The sequence below is a fragment of the Bombina bombina genome, chromosome 5 (assembly GCF_027579735.1).
Source record: "Bombina bombina isolate aBomBom1 chromosome 5, aBomBom1.pri, whole genome shotgun sequence".
NCBI classification, from domain to species: Eukaryota; Metazoa; Chordata; class Amphibia; order Anura; family Bombinatoridae; genus Bombina; species Bombina bombina.
In genome coordinates, this window is record NC_069503.1 from 56234580 (window position 1) to 56254857 (window position 20278).

The following is a 20278-nucleotide window of genomic DNA, read 5'->3' on the forward strand; positions in this document are numbered from 1 at the left end:
TCCTTGTAAACAAAAAAAATGTTTCTTTTCTTAACTCTATCCAAGATAGCAATTGAAATGAACATTGTAGTGCATATCTTGCAGTGTGATTTAAGACAACTCAGTATTGACCAAGATAAGTTAAAGGACTGGGGATGGAGCACATGACAAAATGTCTGACAGTGAGAATTAGTAGGAAGTACAATACCAATACTGCAGTATCCGGTTTAACTTATATTTAAACAACTGATTTTAAACATTTCTTTCAGGAGAAAATATTGTTTCATATAAATGATAGAAAACAAAAATGATAATATATTTGTAAATTTGTGATAAGGCCCCACTTAAATAGATTTTCTACCATTATGTTGTATAGATCTGGGAAGATTAATATTTAAGGGGCAATTATAACACCCACATAGTTTACTGTACTAAATGCTTGTGGTAAATCATCATCACATATGTAATAACCTAATCTGCATCACATGAATTGTTATGTGTGCCTTTAATTATACCATACGTACAGTTATTCAGAACCATTATTTCTCTTGTTAAGTGTATCCAGTCCACGGATCATCCATTACTTATCGGATATTCTCCTTCCCAACAGGAAGTTGCAAGAGTCCACCCACAGCAGAGCTGCTATATAGCTCCTCCCCTAACTGCCATATCCAGTCATTCTCTTGCAAGCTCTCAACATAGCTGGAGGTAGTAAGAGGAAAGTGGTGTAAGATAGTTGGTTAGTTTTTTCTTCAATCAAAAGTTTATTGTTTTTAAATGGTACCGGAGTGTACTATTTTACCTCAGGCAGCATTTAGAAGAAGAATCTGCCTGCATGTTTCTATGATCTTAGCAGAAGTAACTAAGATCTACTGCTGTTCTCAAATATGTCTGAAGAGTGAGGTAACTTCAGAGGGGGAATGGCGTGCAGGTTATCCTGCTATAAGGTATGTGCAGTTATAAGTTTTTCTAGGGATGGAATTGCTAGAAAATGCTGCTGATACCGGATTAATGTAAGTTAAGCCTAAATACAGTGATTTAATAGTGACTAGTATCAGGCTTACTATCAGAGTTATATACTCTTATAAATTTGCAATATAAAACGTTTGCTGGCATGTTTAATCGTTTTTATATATGCTTTGGTGATAAAACTTTATTGGGGCCTAGTTTTTTTCCACATGGCTGGCTTAGATTTTGCCTAGAAACAGTTTCCTGAGGCTTTCCACTGTTGTAATATGAGTGGGAGGGACCTATTTTCATTTTTTTTTGCACGCTCAAATGGCGCCAAGTACATCAAGGGCGCCCATAGTGTTTATTTTACCAGAGGATTCTGTCGAGGGGGAAGTTATGCCGACTAACTCTCCCCACGTGTCAGACTCTTCGACTCCCGCTTCAGGGATTCACGCTCAAATGGCGCCAAGTACATCAAGGGCGCCCATAGTGTTTATTTTACAAGACATGGCGAAAGTTATGAATAATACTCTGGCAGCGGTATTAGTCAGACTACCTGAAATTAAAAGAAAGCAAGATAGCTCTGGGGGTAGATACAGAGCGTGCGGATGCTTTAAGAACCATGTCTGATACTGCCTCACAATATGCAGAAGCTGAGGGGAGCTTCAGTCTGTGGGTGATATTTTTGACTCAGGGAAGATGATTTAACCTGATTCCGATATTTCTACATTTAAAATTTATGCTTGAGATCCTCCACTTGTTGCTCAGGGAGGTTTTAGCTGCTCTGAATGACTGTGTTACAATCACAGTGCCAGAGAAATTGTGTAGACTGAAAAAATACTATGCAGTGCCGGTGTGTACTGATGTTTTTCCAATACCTAAAGAGGTTTACAGAAATTATTAATAAGGAATGGGATAGACCAGGTGTGCCGTTCTCTTCCCCTCCTATTTTTAGAAAAATGTTTCTAATAGATGCCACCACACGGGACTTATGGCAGACAGTTCCTACGGTGGAGAGAAGAGTTTCTACTCTAGCTAAGCGTACCACTACCCCTGGCGAGGACAGTTGTGCTTTTTTAGATCCAATGGATAAAAAATGTTTATTCAACAAGGTTTTATCCTGCAGCCCCTTGCATGCATTGCTCCTGTCACTGCTGCTGTGGCGTTCTGGTTTGAGTCTCTGGATGAGGCTTTACAGGTAGCGACTCTATTGGATGAATATACTTGACAAGCTTAGAGCACTTAAGCTAGCCAATTCCTTTGTTTCTGATGCCTTTGTTCATTTGACTAAACTAACGGCTAAGAATTCTGTTTTTTACTATTCTGGCGCGCAGAGCGCTATGGCTTATATCATGGTCAGCTGTCGTGACTTTAATAAATAAGCTACTTAACTTCCCTTCAAGGGGCAGACCCTATTCGGGCCTGGTTTGAAGGAGATTATTGCTTATATCACTGGAGGAAAAGGTCATGCCCTTCCTCAGGACAGGTCCAAATCAAGGGCCAAAAAGGTCTAATTTTCGTGCCTTTCGAAACTTCAAGGCAGGTGTGGCATCAACTTCCTCTAAGGCAAAACAAGAGGGAACTTTTGCTCAGTCCAAGACGGTCTGGAGACAACCGGACCTGGAACAAAGATAAGCAGGCCAAGGAGCCTGCTGCTGCCTCTAAGACAGCATGAAGGAACGGACCCCTATCCGGTAACGGATCCTATAGGGGGCAGACTTTCATTCTTCGCCCAGGCGTGGGCAAGAGATGCCCAGGATCCCTGGGCATTGGAAATTATATCCCAGAGATATCTTCTGGATTTCAAAGCTTCCCCCCCCCAAAAAGGGGAGATTTCACCTTTCACAATTATCTGCAAACCAGATAAAGAAAGAGACATTCTTACATTGTGTACGTGACCCATCCAGTTCCAAGAGAGGAACAGGGACAGAGTTTTCCTCAAATCTGTTTGTGGTTCCCAAGGAAAGGGAACCTTCAGACCTATTTTGGATCTAAAGATCTTAAACAAATTCCTTAGAATTCCATCATTTAAGATGGAAACTATTCGTACCATCTTAACTATGATCCAGGAGAGTCAATAGAGGACTACAATGGATTTGAAGGATGCTTATCCTCACTTTACGATGCATAAAGATCACCATCGTTTTTCAGGTTTGCCTTTCTAGACAGGCATTACCAGTTTGTAGCTCTCCTTTGGGTTAACTACAGACCCAAGAATCTTTATGGAGGTTCTGGGGTCGCTTTGGCGGTCCTTAGGCCACGGGGCATAGAAGTGGCCCCTTATTTAGACGACATCCTGATACAGGCATCAAACATCCAAATTGCCAAGTCTCATACGGACGTAGTACTGGCATTTCTGAGATCGCATGGGTGGAAAGTGAACAAGGAAAGAGTTCTCTATCCCCAATCTCAAGGGTTTCCTTCCTAGGGACTCTGAATGATTTTGTAGAAATGAAAATTTACCTGACGGAGTTCAGGTTGTCAAAGTTTCTAAATTTCTGCCGTGTTCTTCATTCCATCCGCGCCCTTCGGTGGCTCGGTACATGAATGTAATCGGCTTAATGGTAGCGGCAAGGGACATAGTACCGTTTGCACGCCTACATTTCAGACCGCTGCAACTATGCATGCTCAGTCAATGGAACGGGGATTACACAGATTTGTCCTCCGGTTAAATCTGGACCAAGAGGCCAGAGATTCTCTTCTCTGGTGGCTATCTCGGGTCCATCTGTCCAAGGGTATGACCTTCCGCAGGTCAGATGGGACAATTGTTACAACAGATGCCAGCCTTTTAGGTTGGGATACAGTCTGGAACTCCCTGAAGGCTCAGGGATAGTGGACTCAGGAGGAGATCCTCCTTCTAATAAATATTCTGGAACTGGGAGCGATATTCCATGCTCTTCAGGCTTGGCCTCAGTTAGCAACTCTGAGGTACATCAGATTTCAGTCGGACAATATCACGACTGTGGCTTACATCAACCATCAAGGGGGAACAGAAGTTCCCTAGCGATGTTAGAAGTCTTAAAATAATTCACTGGACAGAGACTCACTCTTGTCTATCAGCTATCCATATCCCAGGTGTTGAGAACTGGGAGGCGGATTTTCTAAGTCGTCAGACTTTTCATCCGGGGGAGTGGGAATTCCCTCCGGAGGTGTTTGCACAAGATCAAGCAGGAGAGTGCTTTGGTGTTTTTGACAGCGCCTGCGTGGCCATGCAGGACCTGGTATGCAGATCTGGTGGACATATCATCCTTTCCACCATGGTCTCTGCTTCTGAGACAGGACCCTCTACCTCAGGGTCCTTTCAACCATCTAAATTTAACTTCTCTGAGATGAACGCTTGATGTTATCAAAGCATGGCTTCTCCGAGTCAGTCATTGATACCTTAATACAGGCATGAAAGCCTGTCACTAGGAAAATTTAATATAGATATGACATAAATATCTTATTGGTGTGATACCAAGGGTTACTCATGGAGTAAAGTCAGGATTCCCAGGATACTATCTTTTCTCCAAGATGATTTTGAGAAAAGAGTTGTCAGCTAGTTCCTTAAAAGGACAGATTTCTACTCTGTCTATTCTTTTGCACAAGCGTCTGGCAGATACTCCAGACGTTCAGGCATTTTGTCAGGCTCTGGTTAGATCCAAGCCTGTGTTTAAACCTGTTGCTCCGCCATGGAGCTTAAACCTGATTATTAAGGTTCTTCAAGGAGTTCCGTTTGAACCTCTTCATTCCATAGATATCAAACTTTTTATCTTGGAAAGTTCCTTTTTGGTAGCTATTTCCTCGGCTCGTAGAGTCTCCGAGTTATCTGCTTTACAATGTGATTCTCCTTATCTGGTCCTCCGTACGGATAAGGTAATCCTGCGTATCAAACCTGGGTTTTTTACCTAAGGTGGTATCTAACAAGACTATCATTTAAGAGAGTGTTGTTCCATTCTTGTATCCTAATCCTTCTTCAAAGAAGGAACGTCTATTACACAATTGGAATGAGTTTCGTGCTTTAAAGTTTTTGCTTACAAGCTACTTCAGATTTTCATCAAACATTTACTTTGTTGTCTACTCTGGACAGAGGAGAGGTCAAAAGACTAAAGCAACCTCTCTTTCTTTTTGGTTAAAAAGCATAATTCGTTTAGCTTATGAGACTGCTGGACAGCAGCCTCCTGAAGGGATTACAGCTCATTCTACTAGAGCTGTGGCTTTCACTTGGGCCTTTTTAAAATGAGGCTTCTGTTGAACAGATTTACAAGACGGCGTCTTGGTCTGCGCTTCATACTTTGCTTCTTCGGAGGCTATTTTTGGGAGAAAGGGCTTTTTTCGGGCAGTGGTACCTTCCGTTTAAGTACCTGCCTTGTCCCTCCCTTCATCCGTGTACTTTAGCTTTGGTATTGGTATCCCATAAGTAATGGATGATCCGTGGACTGGATACACTTAACAAGAGAAAACATAATTTATGCTTACCTGATAAATTTATTTCTCTTGTTAAGTGTATTCAGTCCACGGGTCATCCATTACTTATGGGGTATATTCCCTTCCCAACAGGAAGTTGCAAGAGGATCACCCAAGCAGAGCTGCTATATAGCTCCTCCCCTCACATGTCATATCCAGTCATTCTCTTGCAACTCTCAACATAGAAGGAGGTCGTGAGAGGAGTGGTGTTTTATATTTAATTATTTCTTCAATCAAAAGTTTGTTATTTTTAAATGGCACCGGAGTGTGCTGTTTTTTTCTCAGGCAGTATTTAGAAGAAGAATCTGCCTGCGTTTTCTATGATCTTAGCAGAAGTAACTAAGATCCACTGGCTGTTCTCGCACATTCTGAGGAGTGGGGTAACTTCAGAAAGGGAATAGCATGCGGGGTCTCCTGCAAATAAGGTATGTGCAGTAAAATATTTTTCTAAGGAATGGAATTGACTAAGAAAATACTGCTGATACCGAAGTAATGTAAGTACAGCCTTAAATGCAGTGGTAGCGACTGATATCAGGCTGATTAATGTATGTGCAGTAAAGTAATTTTCTAAGGAATGGAATTTGACTAAGAAAATGCTGTTAATACTGAAGTAATGTATGAGCCTTAACTGCAGTAGAAGCGACTGGTAGCAGGCTTATCAATAACAATACATAACCTTTAAAATGGATGTTTAAAACGTTTACTGGCATGTTTAATCGTTTTTGTGAGGTACATTGGTGATAAAACTTATTGGGGCATGAATTTTTCCACATGGCTGACTTATATTTCTGCATAGAAACAGTTAACTGAGGCTCCCCACTGTTGTAATATGAGTGGGAGGGGCCTATTTTAGCGCTTTTTTGCGCAGTAAAAATTCAGTCACAGTCTTCCTGCTTCTTCCTTCATGACCCAGGACGTCTCTAGAGAGCTCAGGGGATTTCAAAAGTCATTTTGAGGGAGGTAATCAGTCACAGCAGACCTGTGACAGTGTGTTTGACTGTGTTAAAAACGTTTTTTTGTTATATTGATTATCCGTTTTGGGTATTAAGGGGTTAATCATCCATTTGCTAGTGGGTGCAATGCTCTGCTAACTTAATACATTTACTGTGAAAATTTGGTTGCTATAACTGATTTGGTTCATTGTTATTTCAACTGTGACAGTTTTTTGTGCTTCTTAAAGGCGCAGTAGCGTTTTTTATATTGCTTGTAAATTTATTTGAAAGTATTTTCCAAGCTTGCTAGTCTCATTGCTAGTCTGCTTAAACTTGGTTCTTAAAGTTCTTCAAGGTGTTCCGTTTGAACCCCTTCATTCCATTGATATTAAGCTTTTATCTTGGAAAGTTCTGTTTTTGATGGCTATTTCCTCGGCTCGAAGAGTCTCTGAGTTATCTGCCTTACATTGTGATTCTCCTTATCTGATTTTCCATTCAGACAAGGTAGTTTTGCATACTAAACCTGGGTTTTTACCTAAGGTAGTTTCTAACAGGAATATCAATCAAGAGATTGTTGTTCCATCATTATGTCCTAATCCTTCTTCAAAGAAGGAACGACTTCTGCATAATCTGGACGTAGTCCGTGCCCTGAAGTTCTATTTACAGGCAACTAAAGATTGATTTTCGTCAAACTTCTTCCCTGTTTGTCGTTTATTCTGGTCAGAGGAGAGGTCAAAAAGCTTTGGCAACCTCTCTCTCCTTTTGGCTTCGTAGCATAATACGTTTAGCCTATGAGACTGCTGGACAGCAGCCTCCTGAAAGAATTACAGCTCATTCCACTAGAGCTGTGGCTTCCACCTGAGCCTTTAAGAATGAGGCCTCTGTTGAACAGATTTGCAAGGCTGCGACTTGGTCTTCACTTCACACTTTTTCAAAATTTTACAAATTTGACACTTTTGCTTCTTCGGAGGCTGTTTTTGGGAGAAAGGTTCTACAGGCAGTGGTTCCTTCCGTTTAAGTTCCTGCCTTGTCCCTCCCATCATCCATGTACTTTAGCTTTGGTATTGGTATCCCATAAGTAATGGATGACCCGTGGACTGAATACACTTAACAAGAGAAAACATAATTTATGCTTACCTGATAAATTTATTTCTCTTGTAGTGTATTCAGTCCACGGCCCGCCCTGTCTTTTTTAAGGCAGATCTAAATTTTAATTAAAACTCCAGTCACCACTGCACCCTATGGTTTCTCCTTTCTTGTCTTGTTTCGGTCGAATGACTGGATATGACATGTGAGGGGAGGAGCTATATAGCAGCTCTGCTTGGGTGATCCTCTTGCAACTTCCTGTTGGGAAGGGAATATATCCCATAAGTAATGGATGACCTGTGGACTGAATACACTACAAGAGAAATAAATTTATCAGGTAAGCATAAATTATGTTTCCTCTTGTAGTGTATCCAGTCCACGGCCCGCCCTGTCATTTTAAGGCAGGTAATTTTTTCATTTAAACTACAGTCACCACTGCACCCTATGGTTTTTCCTTTCTCTGCATGTTTTCGGTCGAATGACTGGATATGGCAGTTAGGGGAGGAGCTATATAGCAGCTCTGCTGTGGGTGGACTCTTGCAACTTCCTGTTGGGAAGGAGAATATCCCATAAGTAATGGATGATCCGTGGACTGGATACACTACAAGAGAAATACATTTATAAGGTAAGCATAAATTATGTTTTATTATTATCTGTCTAAACCATTTAATATACTTTTTACAGACACGGCCAGAACACTGAGAGATATCAGGTATTGATGTAACTGGAGTGAATAAGGGAACCTTCTTTCTGAGCACAGACATTGGAGCCTGTTATCAGCATGAGTTCATATGGGTTAGGTGAGTAAAATAGATATTATGCTGACTTTAATTACTGGGAAAATAGAACAGATCACTCATTAAACAAATATAAACTATTGTGTTTATATCTGCATCTTTAAGAACATTTGTGTCAGTGACATTATAAAGAAGGAGCAACATCCATTGGGCTGAGGAGGAGGGAAAAAATACTACTCCCCCCTCTGTTCTTTTAGACAGATCATGTCCAACAACTGCCTAACCTCACCCTCTGACCTGGTTCATTACTTAGAACACCTGTAACTCTACCTTCCTCTGCCCTGATCTCGCTCATAGAACACCTATAACTGCACTTATGCCTGCCTTGTTCCTATGTGTGTAACACCCACAACTCAGTAATTTAGTTTACGATGATGTAGTAATGTTTACATTCTATGTCATCCTTTTTTAATTTGTGATTTACAGGTAAATATGATTAAAAATACAAAACGGAAGGCATTTTTGGGTATAAAAAAAATGTTTTTTTTATTGAGATGGATTATATTATAAAGAATAAACAGTCTTATTTTTCTTTATTCCATTTCTTTTTATGTAGACAAACACTTGAATAGTTCATATCCATCCTTCACTACAGAAAGCATCAGAATGATACCACAAACTCCAAAAATCTTAGACAACAATGACTATTCACAAACATGGGGGATATCACAAAAGATATTAAAAGATTGTGAATTGGCAGGAACTGGGCAGCAATCATTATGTACAGAGAGTAATTTAGTAATCAAACAAGAGGAAAACATTTATGAGTTATCTAGTGAAATTATTATCCCAGATGATAAATCACACACATTTACTGAGTTTTCAAAACATATTAAAGAAGGGAAAAGTCCACAGTCTAACCAAAGGATTTATTCAAAAGAGAAACCTTTCAAATGTACAGAATGTGAGAAAAGCTTTAGATGTAAGTCTAATCTACTAGAACACAACAAAATTCACACAGGTGAGAAACCACACACATGTACTGAGTGCGGCAAATGTTTTATACGAATGGGTGCTCTGAAAACTCATAAAAAGATTCACACAGGAGTAAAGCCTTTCACATGTACAGAGTGTGGAAAACGTTTTATACAAAAGAGTGAATTGAAAAGTCATGAAAGAATTCACACAGGAGAAAAGCCTTTTGCATGTACAGAGTGTGGAAAAAGTTTTACAGAAAAAAGTAATCTGAAAACTCATGAAAGGATTCACACAGGGGAAAAGCCTTTCACATGTACAGAGTGTGGAAAAAGTTTTACAGAAAAACGTCATCTGAAAACTCATGAAATGATTCACACAGGATAAAAGCCTTTCTCATGTACAGAGTGTGGAAAATGTTTTACACAAAAATGTCATCTGAAAACTCATGAAATGATTCACACAGGAGAAAAGCCTTTCTCATGTACAGAGTGTGGAAAATGTTTTACAGAAAAAAGTCATCTGAAAAGTCATGAAAGGATTCACAGAGGAGAATTTTTCTCATGTACAGAGTGTCGAAAATGTTTTACAGTAAAGAGTGATCTGAAAAGGCATGAAAGGAGTCACACAGGAGAAAAGCCGTTCACATGTACAGAGTGTGGAAAAAGGTTTACACAAAAGTGTGATCTAAAAAAGCATGAAATGTGTCACACAGGAGAAAAGCCGTTCACATGTACAGAGTGTGGAAAAAGTTTTACACAAATAACAAGTCTGAAAATTCATGAAAGGATTCACACAGGAGAAAAGCCGTTCACATGTACAGAGTGTGGAAAATGTTTTACAGAAAAGAGTAATCTGAAAAGGCATGAAAGGAGTCACACAGGAGAAAAGCCTTTCACATGTACAGAGTGTGGAAAAAGGTTTACACAAAAGTGTGATCTGAAAAAGCATGAAATGTGTCACACAGGAGAAAAGCCGTTCACATGTACAGAGTGTGGAAAAAGTTTTACACAAATAAGTCTGAAAACTCATGAAAGGATTCACACAGGAGAAATGCCGTTCACATGTACAGAGTGTGGAAAATGTTTTACACTTATGAATAATCTGAAAACTCATGAAAGGATTCACAAGGGAAGAAACATTTCACATGTTTAGAAAATGGAAAAAAAGGTTTTTATTGAAATCAGGTATCAAAAAAACACCAAATATTTACACACAAATAAACTTTATATACACATTGTACAAACCTTTTTACAAGTATCCTAAAGAGGACAAACTCTCTAAATAGAAGCATCAAAAAAGGATCCTATTATAAATAATACTTTCTAATCCCAGTTATAAAAGCCCCAGATTGGAAGTGCTCTCCTGCTGTGCTTTGTTCCTCTATATATGTGCACCTCAGTTTCTCTCATATCAATGTGATAGAATCCAAACACCACACAGGAATATACAGATCTGTCCTCATACTGAGCAGTTTACACAACCATTCACCACCAAAGCACCCCCAGTGTTGTTTATTAATATGCCAGTGTTAGGAGTTGTACGTTGGTTTTACATAGGGGAGGAAATAATTATATTTACAGAATAAAGGAGTCTTTATATGAAGAGTGTTAGAGAATTATATAAACAAGAACATCAGTCTCAAATGATTGACATCTGGGAGATATATTTAATGTGCACATCATGTGGATAAACCTTTTCTTATAGCAATAGATGCTTAGCATTGTACATGTTATATACCAGAGGAATTACTGAGGGAAAACTGATTTTATTTAATGAGACACAATATCAGTAACCAGTACATACGTGATCATAATCAGTTTAATTTAAATGGCTACTATAACCTACATGTATACTGGGTATGTAATATGTATGTCATGTGATCATAATCAGTTTAATTTAAATGGGTACTATAACCTACATGTTTACTGGGTATGTAATATGTGTGTCATGTGATCATAATCAGTTTAATTTAAATGGCTACTATAACCTACATGTATACTGGATATGTAATATGTGTGTCATGTTCTGTAACTTGATATTATGTCTGTTAGGTGTTTTCATGTTAGTTAGAAGCCACAAGAACTGATAATAGCACATACTGTATATATAAAGGGAACATTATATGTCTGATAAATCCCTTTGTATCAAGAGCACAAGTGTTAGGTATATTTATACCATTGTGTGCATATATCATGTAATGCTGCTGTTTACTATATAATGATATACAATGTTTTTTTATGCAAATAAAAAGTGATTATAATCCAGACCAGTATTTTGTGGCTTTTTTTGTATTATTAAAACACAATATCACAGAATAATTGGGAATAAATCAAATACAGAAGCAAATCTGACAGTGAAAGTTAAACGCTGATAATTCAGATAGAGCAGCAATTTTACCTAACTTTCCAATTCCTTTCTATTATCTAATTTGCTTTGTTCTTTTGGTATCCTTTGTTAAAGAGTAAACATAGGAGTCTGATATTATATGAGCTTAAAGGGACATGAAACCCAAAAATGTTCTATTATGATTCAGATAGAGAATACAATTTTAAACAACTTTCTAATTTACTTCTATTATCTAATTTGTTTCATTCTCTTGGTATCATTTGTTGAAGGAGCAGCAATGCACTACTGGTTTCAAACTGAACACATGGGTGAGCCAATGACAATATATATAATATATAATAAATATGCAGCAACCAATCAGCAGCTAGAAATGCTCCTGAGCTTTCCTAGATAACATTTCAGCAAAGGATAACAAGGGAAGGAAGCAAATTAAATAAAAGTAGTAAATTGGAAAGTTGTTTAAAATTGTATTCTTTATCTGAATCGTGAAAGAAAATTTTTGGGTTTCATGCCCCTTTAAGGGCGTGCACGTGTATTTAGCACTCTGTGCAGTAGTGTTTGTAACTATGTATATCATTGCTATAAATGTTCTTGCAAACTGCTGTCTGAAGATACGTGCACGCTCCTGAGTTCACCTAGTATTGCACTTTAAAAAAGGATACTAAGAGAACTAAGCACAAATTATAATATAAATAAATTGGAAAGTTGTTTGAAATATCATGTTCTATCCAATCCATTTAAGTTTAATTTTGCCTTTTCTGTCCCTTTAACAGTACATAAAACAATATCAAATTAACCCCCGACCTACACCAACCCAGATTATTAATCACCAGCAAGACTTTTTATACACAGACATTTTATGTACCTTAAATCATACTTAAAGGGATAGAACATTACACTTTCATGATTCAGATAGAATGTGTAATTTTAATTTCACTTCTGCTATCAAGAGCTGTCTGGTGGCTACACACATGTGCCTCTTGTCATTGGCTCACCAGATATGCTCAGCTAGCTCCCAGTATTACATTGCTGCTCTATAGCTGACTTTGCAGGAGTTAAATACATAGTTATAAACAATCAGTGGTACAATAATAAACTGATCTAACATATTAAAATATTTTTGCCCCTTTATAGCCCTTAAATTAAAAGCAGAGAGTTATATCTAGATAATCTAGATAATCAATATCTTGTTACATTTGTCACAATGTTATCTTCATTACACAAGGATTCACAACAAGATAGCACAAAGCTAGCTCTGATTAAAGGGTCAGTAAACACCTTGAGACTGTAATATAAACTGACTAATTATTCATAGGAAAACAACTTTACCGTATACTTTAATTGTCTAATAGTATTGTTATATCAGCTGTGTGCCGGGATATTATCTGTGTGTTACAGACGTACAGTGACTAATAATGCAATAAACACATAGAAATAACTTCACTCACTCACTATTTAATGTCTAACAGTATTGTTATATCAGCTGTGTGCCGGGATATTATCTGTGTGTCACAGACGTACAGTGACTAATAATGCAATAAACACATAGAAATAACTTCACTCACTCACTATTTAATGTCTAATAGTATTGTTATATCAGCTGTGTGCTGGGATATTATCTGTGTGTCACAGACATACAGTGACTAATAATGCAATAAACACATAGAAATAACTTCACTGACTCACTATTTAATGTCTAATAGTATTGTTATATCAGCTGTGTGCCGGGATATTATCTGTGTGTCACAGACGTACAGTGACTAATAATGCAATAAACACATAGAAATAACTTCACTGACTCACTATTCCCTTTTGCCTCCGGTTGAATTATAGATCCGTATTCAGAAAGAGCGTCCCACTCGCTTGTGCTACTGGTCACTTCCGGTCATGACGAGTTTCCTGTGTAGCTTTAGGTTACCTCCGGCAGCTGCACACCAACACTTCAGTGGTGCAAAGGGTCCCCACTGTTCTAGTGATTCCTCTATTCACTACATATAAACTATTAAAAACAAACAGCAGGGAACAGTCCAATGGATTAAGGCGCTTTATTAGAAAGATGCAGCATTATCGTGACCTCTTATTGGGACTTCATCAGAGACGTCTGACAAAGCGCTTGATGAGCGAAACGCGTAAGAATGGTCCTGATAATGCTGCCTTCTTTATAATAAAGTAGCTGTAATCCATAGGACTGTTCTCTGTCATTTGCTTTATTTATTACATTTACCTTTATTACTTATTTTTCCCCATTTTCCTGTAATTTAAGTCTCAGAATGTTGTATTTTTCAGTCCTGAAAACTAAAAGTGCACATAGCAGCATCACATATCTGCCAGCAGTGGCTTCTTTTTGATCCAGGAGTTATATCTTACTGTAAGGTATAATATAAATTTGTTATGAATACTTTCCTTTCCTTACCTGCATCATCTTTTCAGTCCATAGAAAAAGAGGTTTGGTATTGCAATCGCTATGTATACTATATCTGTAAGTGTTTGTTTAGATATAAATATTCTGTTTTATTTATAAATAATATTCGGCTAGATTCCGAGTTTTGCGTTATGAGTAAAAAAGCAGCATTATGGGTTATAACGCTGCTTTTTTGCTACTGCTGCTATTACGAGTCTTGTAGGTACAGCTGTACCGCACACTTTTTTGGCCTTATCGCAAATTAACTTACGCAATTTGCATAAAGTCTTTTTTCAATGGGACTTACATAGCGCCGATATTACAAGCTTTATCTGGGAGGCCAAAAAGTGAGCGGTACAGCCTATCCCGCAAGATTCGTAATGCAATCTAAAGTCAGTAGTTATGAGTTTTAAACTACAAAGCTGTAGCATAAAACTCATAACTAAAGTGCTAAAAAGTACACTAACACCCATAAACTACCTATTAATCCCTAATCCGAGGTCCTCCCGTATCGCAAACACTGAAATAAAATTATTATCCCCTAATTTGCTGCTCTGGACATTGCCGCCACTAGAATAAACATATTAACCCCTAAACCGCCGCACTCCCGCTTCGCAAATGCTAGTTACATATTATTAACCCCTAATCTGCCACCCCTAACATTGCCGCCACCTACCTACATTTATTAACCCCTTATCTGCCGCTCCGGATATCGCCGCCACTATAATTAACATATTAACCCCCAAACCTAACCCTAAATCTAACCCTAACACCCCCTAACTTAAATATAATTAAAGTTAATCTAAATAAAACCTACTATTAATAACTAAATAATTCCTATTTAAAACTAAATACTTGTCTGTAAAATAAACCCTAAGCTAGCTACAATATAACTAATAGTTACATTGTAGCTAGCTTAGGGTTTACTTTTATTTTACAGGCAAGTTTGTATTTATTTTAACTAGGTAGCATAGTTACTAAATAGTTATTAACTATTTACTAACTACCTAGCTAAAATAAATACAAATTGACCTGTAAAATAAACCTAACCTGAGTTACACTAACACCTAACATTATACTACAATTAAATTAATTACATTAATTAAATACAATTACCTAAATTACAAAAAAAACAACTAAATTACACAAAATAAAAAACATTATCATATATTTAAACTAATTACACCTAATCTAATAGCCCTATGAAAATAAAAAAGCCCCCCCAAAATAACCCCCCCTATTGACGAATATTACAGCGATTGTTTACATTTACATATTTGTACTAGACAGTTAATTCCTGATATGTTAGAGGCCACAATCGTACCCAGATCATGATGATAATTTAGGAACACTTATTTCTCCAACATTGGTGTGTCCGGTCCACGGCGTCATCCTTACTTGTGGGATATTCTCTTCCCCAACAGGAAATGGCAAAGAGTCCCAGCAAAGCTGGTCACATGATCCCTCCTAGGCTCCGCCCACCCCAGTCATTCTCTTTGCCGTTGCACAGGCAACATCTCCACGGAGATGGTTAAGAGTTTTTTGGTGTTTAAATGTAGTTTTATTCTTCTATCAAGTGTTTGTTATTTTAAAATAGTGCTGGTATGTACTATTTACTCTGAAACAGAAAAGGATGAAGATTTCTGTTTGTAAGAGGAAGATGATTTTAGCAGACAGTAACTAAAATCGATTGCTGTTTCCACACAGGACTGTTGAGATGAAGTAACTTCAGTTGGGGGAAACAGTTAGCAGTCTTTTCTGCTTAAGGTATGACTAGCCATATTTCTAACAAGACCATGTAATGCTGGAAGGCTGTCATTTCCCCTCATGGGGACCGGTAAGCCATTTTCTTAGTTAAACATAAAAGAATAAAGGGCTTCAAAAAGGGCTTAAAAACTGGTAGACATTTTTCTGGGCTAAAACAATTGCTTTACTAGGCATATTATGCAGATTCTAACTAATTATTGGTATTATAATCTTGGGGAACGTTTAGAAAAACGGCAGGCACTGTGTTGGACACCTTTTTCAGATGGGGGCCTTTCAAGTTATAGACAGAGCCTCATTCTGGGACTGTATAGGGGTTAAATGTAAAAACGGCTCCGGTTCCGTTAATTTAAGGGTTAAAGCTCTGAAATTTGGTGTGCAATACTTTTAATGCTTTAAGACACTGTGGTGAAATTTTGGTGAATTTTGAACAATTCCTTCATACTTTTTCACATATTCAGTAATAAAGTGTTTTCAGTTTGAAATTTAAAGTGACAGTAACGGTTTTATTTTAAAACGTTTTTTGTGCTTTGTTGACAAGTTTAAGCCTGTTTAACATGTCTGTACCATCAGATAAGCTATGTTCTATATGTATGAAAGCCAATGTGTCTCCCCATTTAAATTTATGTGATAATTGTGCCATAGTGTCCAAACAAAGTAAGGACAGTAATGCAACAGATAATGATATTGCCCAAGATGATTCCTCAAATGAGGGGAGTAAACATGATACTACATCATCCCCTACTGTGTCTACACCAGTTATGCCCACACAGGAGGCCCCTAGTACATCTAGTGCGCCAATACTTATTACCATGCAACAATTAACGGCTGTAATGGATAACTCCATAGCAAATCTTTTATCCAAAATGCCTACTTATCAGAGAAAGCGCGATTGCTCTGTTTTAAACACTGAAGAGCAAGAGGACGCTGATGATAACTGTTCTGACATACCCTCACACCAATCTCAAGGGGCCATGAGGGAGGTTTTGTCTGATGGAGAAATTTCAGATTCAGGAAAAATTTCTCATCAAGCTGAACCTGATGTTGTGACATTTAAATTTAAATTAGAACATCTCCGCGCACTGCTTAAGGAGGTGTTATCTACTCTGGATGATTGTGACAATTTGGTCATTCCAGAGAAATTATGTAAGATGGACAAGTTCCTAGAGGTTCCGGTGCCTCCCGACGCTTTTCCTATACCCAAGCGGGTGGCGGACATAGTAAATAAGGAGTGGGAAAGGCCCGGCATACCTTTTGTTCCCCCCCCCCTATATTTAAGAAATTATTTCCTATAGTCGACCCCAGAAAGGACTTATGGCAGACAGTCCCCAAGGTCGAGGGGGCGGTTTCTACTCTAAACAAACGCACTACTATTCCTATGGAAGATAGTTGTGCTTTCAAAGATCCTATGGATAAGAAATTAGAGGGTTTGCTTAAAAAGATTTTTGTACAGCAAGGTTACCTTCTACAACCAATTTCATGCATTGTTCCTGTCACTACGGCAGCGTGTTTCTGGTTCGAGGAACTAGAAAAATCGCTCAGTAAAGAATCTTCGTATGAGGAGGTTATGGACAGAGTTCAAGCACTTAAATTGGCTAACTCTTTTGTTTTAGATGCCGCTTTGCAATTAGCTAGATTAGCGGCGAAAAATTCAGGGTTTGCTGTCGTGGCGCGCAGAGTGCTTTGGCTAAAGTCTTGGTCAGCGGATGTGTCTTCCAAGACAAAATTGCTTAACATTCCTTTCAAAGGTAAAACATTATTTGGACCTGATTTGAAAGAGATTATTTCAGACATCACTGGGGGAAAGGGCCACGCCCTCCCACAGGATAGGTCTTTTAAGGCTAATAATAAGCCTAATTTTCGTCCCTTTCGCAGAAATGGACCAGTCTCTAATTCTGTATCCTCTAAGCAAGAGGGTAATACTTCACAACCCAAACCAGCCTGGAAACCAATGCAAGGCTGGAACAAGGGTAAGCAGGCCAAGAAGCCTACCACTGCTACCAAAACAGCATGAAGGGATAGCCCCCGATCCGGGACCGGATCTAGTGGGGGGCAGACTTTCTCTCTTTGCTCAGGCTTGGGCAAGAGATGTTCAGGATCCTTGGGCGCTAGAAATAGTTTCTCAAGGTTATCTCCTGGAATTCAAGGAACTACCCCCAAGGGGAAGGTTCCACAGGTCTCAGTTATCTTCAAACCAAATAAAGAGACAGGCATTCTTACATTGTGTAGAAGACCTGTTAAAGATGGGAGTGATACACCCAGTTCCAATAAGAGAACAAGGAATGGGATTTTATTCCAATCTGTTCATAGTTCCCAAAAAAGAGGGAACATTCAGACCAATTTTGGATCTAAAGATCCTAAACAAATTTCTCAGGGTACCATCGTTCAAAATGGAAACTATTCGAACGATCCTACCTACTATCCAGGAAAATCAATTTATGACTACCGTGGATTTAAAGGATGCGTATCTACATATTCCTATCCACAAGGAACATCATCAGTTCCTAAGGTTCACTTTTCTGGACAAGCATTACCAGTTTGTGGCACTTCCATTTGGATTAGCCACTGCTCCAAGGATTTTCACAAAGGTACTAGGGTCACTTCTAGCGGTTCTAAGACCAAGGGGCATTGCAGTAGTACCTTACTTGGACGACATCCTGATTCAAGCGTCGTCCCTGTCAAAAGCAAAGGCTCATACGGACATCGTCCTAGCCTTTCTCAGATCTCACGGATGGAAGGTGAACAAAGAAAAAAGTTCTCTGTCCCCATCAACAAGAGTTCCCTTCTTGGGAACAATAATAGATTCCTTAGAAATGAGGATTTTTCTGACAGAGGTCAGAAAATCAAAACTTCTAAGCTCTTGTCAAGTACTTCATTCTGTTCCTCGTCCTTCCATAGCGCAGTGCATGGAAGTAATAGGATTGATGGTTGCAACAATGGACATAGTTCCTTTTGCACAAATTCATCTAAGACCATTACAACTGTGCATGCTCAGACAGTGGAATGGGGATTATACAGACTTGTCTCCGACGATTCAAGTAGATCAAAAGACCAGAGATTCACTCCGTTGGTGGCTGACCCTGGACAATCTGTCACAGGGAATGAGCTTCCGCAGACCAGAGTGGGTCATTGTCACGACCGACGCCAGCCTAGTGGGCTGGGGCGCGGTCTGGGAATCCCTGAAAGCTCAGGGTCTATGGTCTTGGGAAGAGTCTCTTCTCCCGATAAACATTCTGGAACTGAGAGCGATATTCAATGCTCTCAGAGCTTGGCCTCAACTAGCAAAGGCCAAATTCATAAGGTTTCAGTCAGACAACATGACGACCGTTGCATATATCAATCATCAGGGGGGAACAAGGACTTCCCTGGCGATGAAAGAAGTGACCAAGATAATTCAATGGGCGGAGGATCACTCCTGCCACTTGTCTGCGATCCACATCCCAGGAGTGGAAAATTGGGAAGCGGATTTTCTGAGTCGTCAGACATTCCATCCGGGGGAGTGGGAAATCCATCCGGAAATCTTTGCCCAAATAACTCAATTATGGGGCATTCCAGACATGGATCTGATGGCGTCTCGTCAGAACTTCAAGGTTCCTTGCTACGGGTCCATATCCAGGGATCCCAAGGCGACCCTTGTAGATGCACTAGTAGCACCTTGGACCTTCAACCTAGCTTATGTATTCCCACCGTTTCCTCTCATCCCCAGGCTGGTAGCCAGGATCAATCAGGAGAGGGCCTCGGTGATCTTGATAGCTCCTGCGTGGCCACGCAGGACTTGGTATGCAGACCTGGTGAATATGTCATCGGCTCCACCATGGAAGCTACCTTTGAGACAGGACCTTCTTGTTCAGGGTCCATTCGAACATCCGAATCTGGTTTCCCTCCAACTGACGGCTTGGAGATTGAACGCTTGATTTTATCAAAGCGTGGGTTTTCAGATTCTGTAATAGATACTCTGATTCAGGCTAGAAAGCCTGTAACTAGAAAAATTTACCATAAAATATGGAAAAAATATATCTGTTGGTGTGAATCTAAAGGATTCCCATGGAACAAGATAAAAATTCCTAAGATTCTATCCTTTCTACAAGAAGGTTTGGAGAAAGGATTATCTGCAAGTTCTCTGAAGGGACAGATCTCTGCTTTATCTGTTTTACTTCACAAAAGACTGGCAGCTGTGCCAGATGTTCAAGCATTTGTTCAGGCTCTGGTTAGGATCAAGCCTGTTTACAGACCTTTGACTCCTCCCTGGAGTCTAAATCTTGTTCTTTCAGTTCTTCAAGGGGTTCCGTTTGAACCCTTACATTCCGTAGATATTAAGTTATTATCTTGGAAAGTTTTGTTTTTGGTTGCAATTTCTTCTGCTAGAAGAGTTTCAGAGTTATCTGCTCTGCAGTGTTCTCCGCCCTATCTGGTGTTCCATGCAGATAAGGTGGTTTTGCGTACTAAGCCTGGTTTTCTTCCGAAAGTTGTTTCCAACAAAAATATTAACCAGGAGATAGTTGTACCTTCTTTGTGTCCGAATCCAGTTTCAAAGAAGGAACGTTTGTTACACAATTTGGACGTAGTCCGTGCTCTAAAATTCTATTTAGAGGCTACTAAAGATTTCAGACAAACAAACATCTTCCTTGTTTGTTGTTTATTCTGGTAAAAGGAGAGGT

At 39.0% G+C, this 20278-nt stretch overlaps 1 pseudogene; it reads left to right on the forward strand.

Annotated features, from left to right (window-relative positions):
• Positions 1-8077: 8077 nt before the first annotated feature.
• The window catches only part of LOC128661306 (zinc finger protein 585A-like), a 35374-nt pseudogene continuing 23173 nt past the window's right edge, over positions 8078-20278 (forward strand).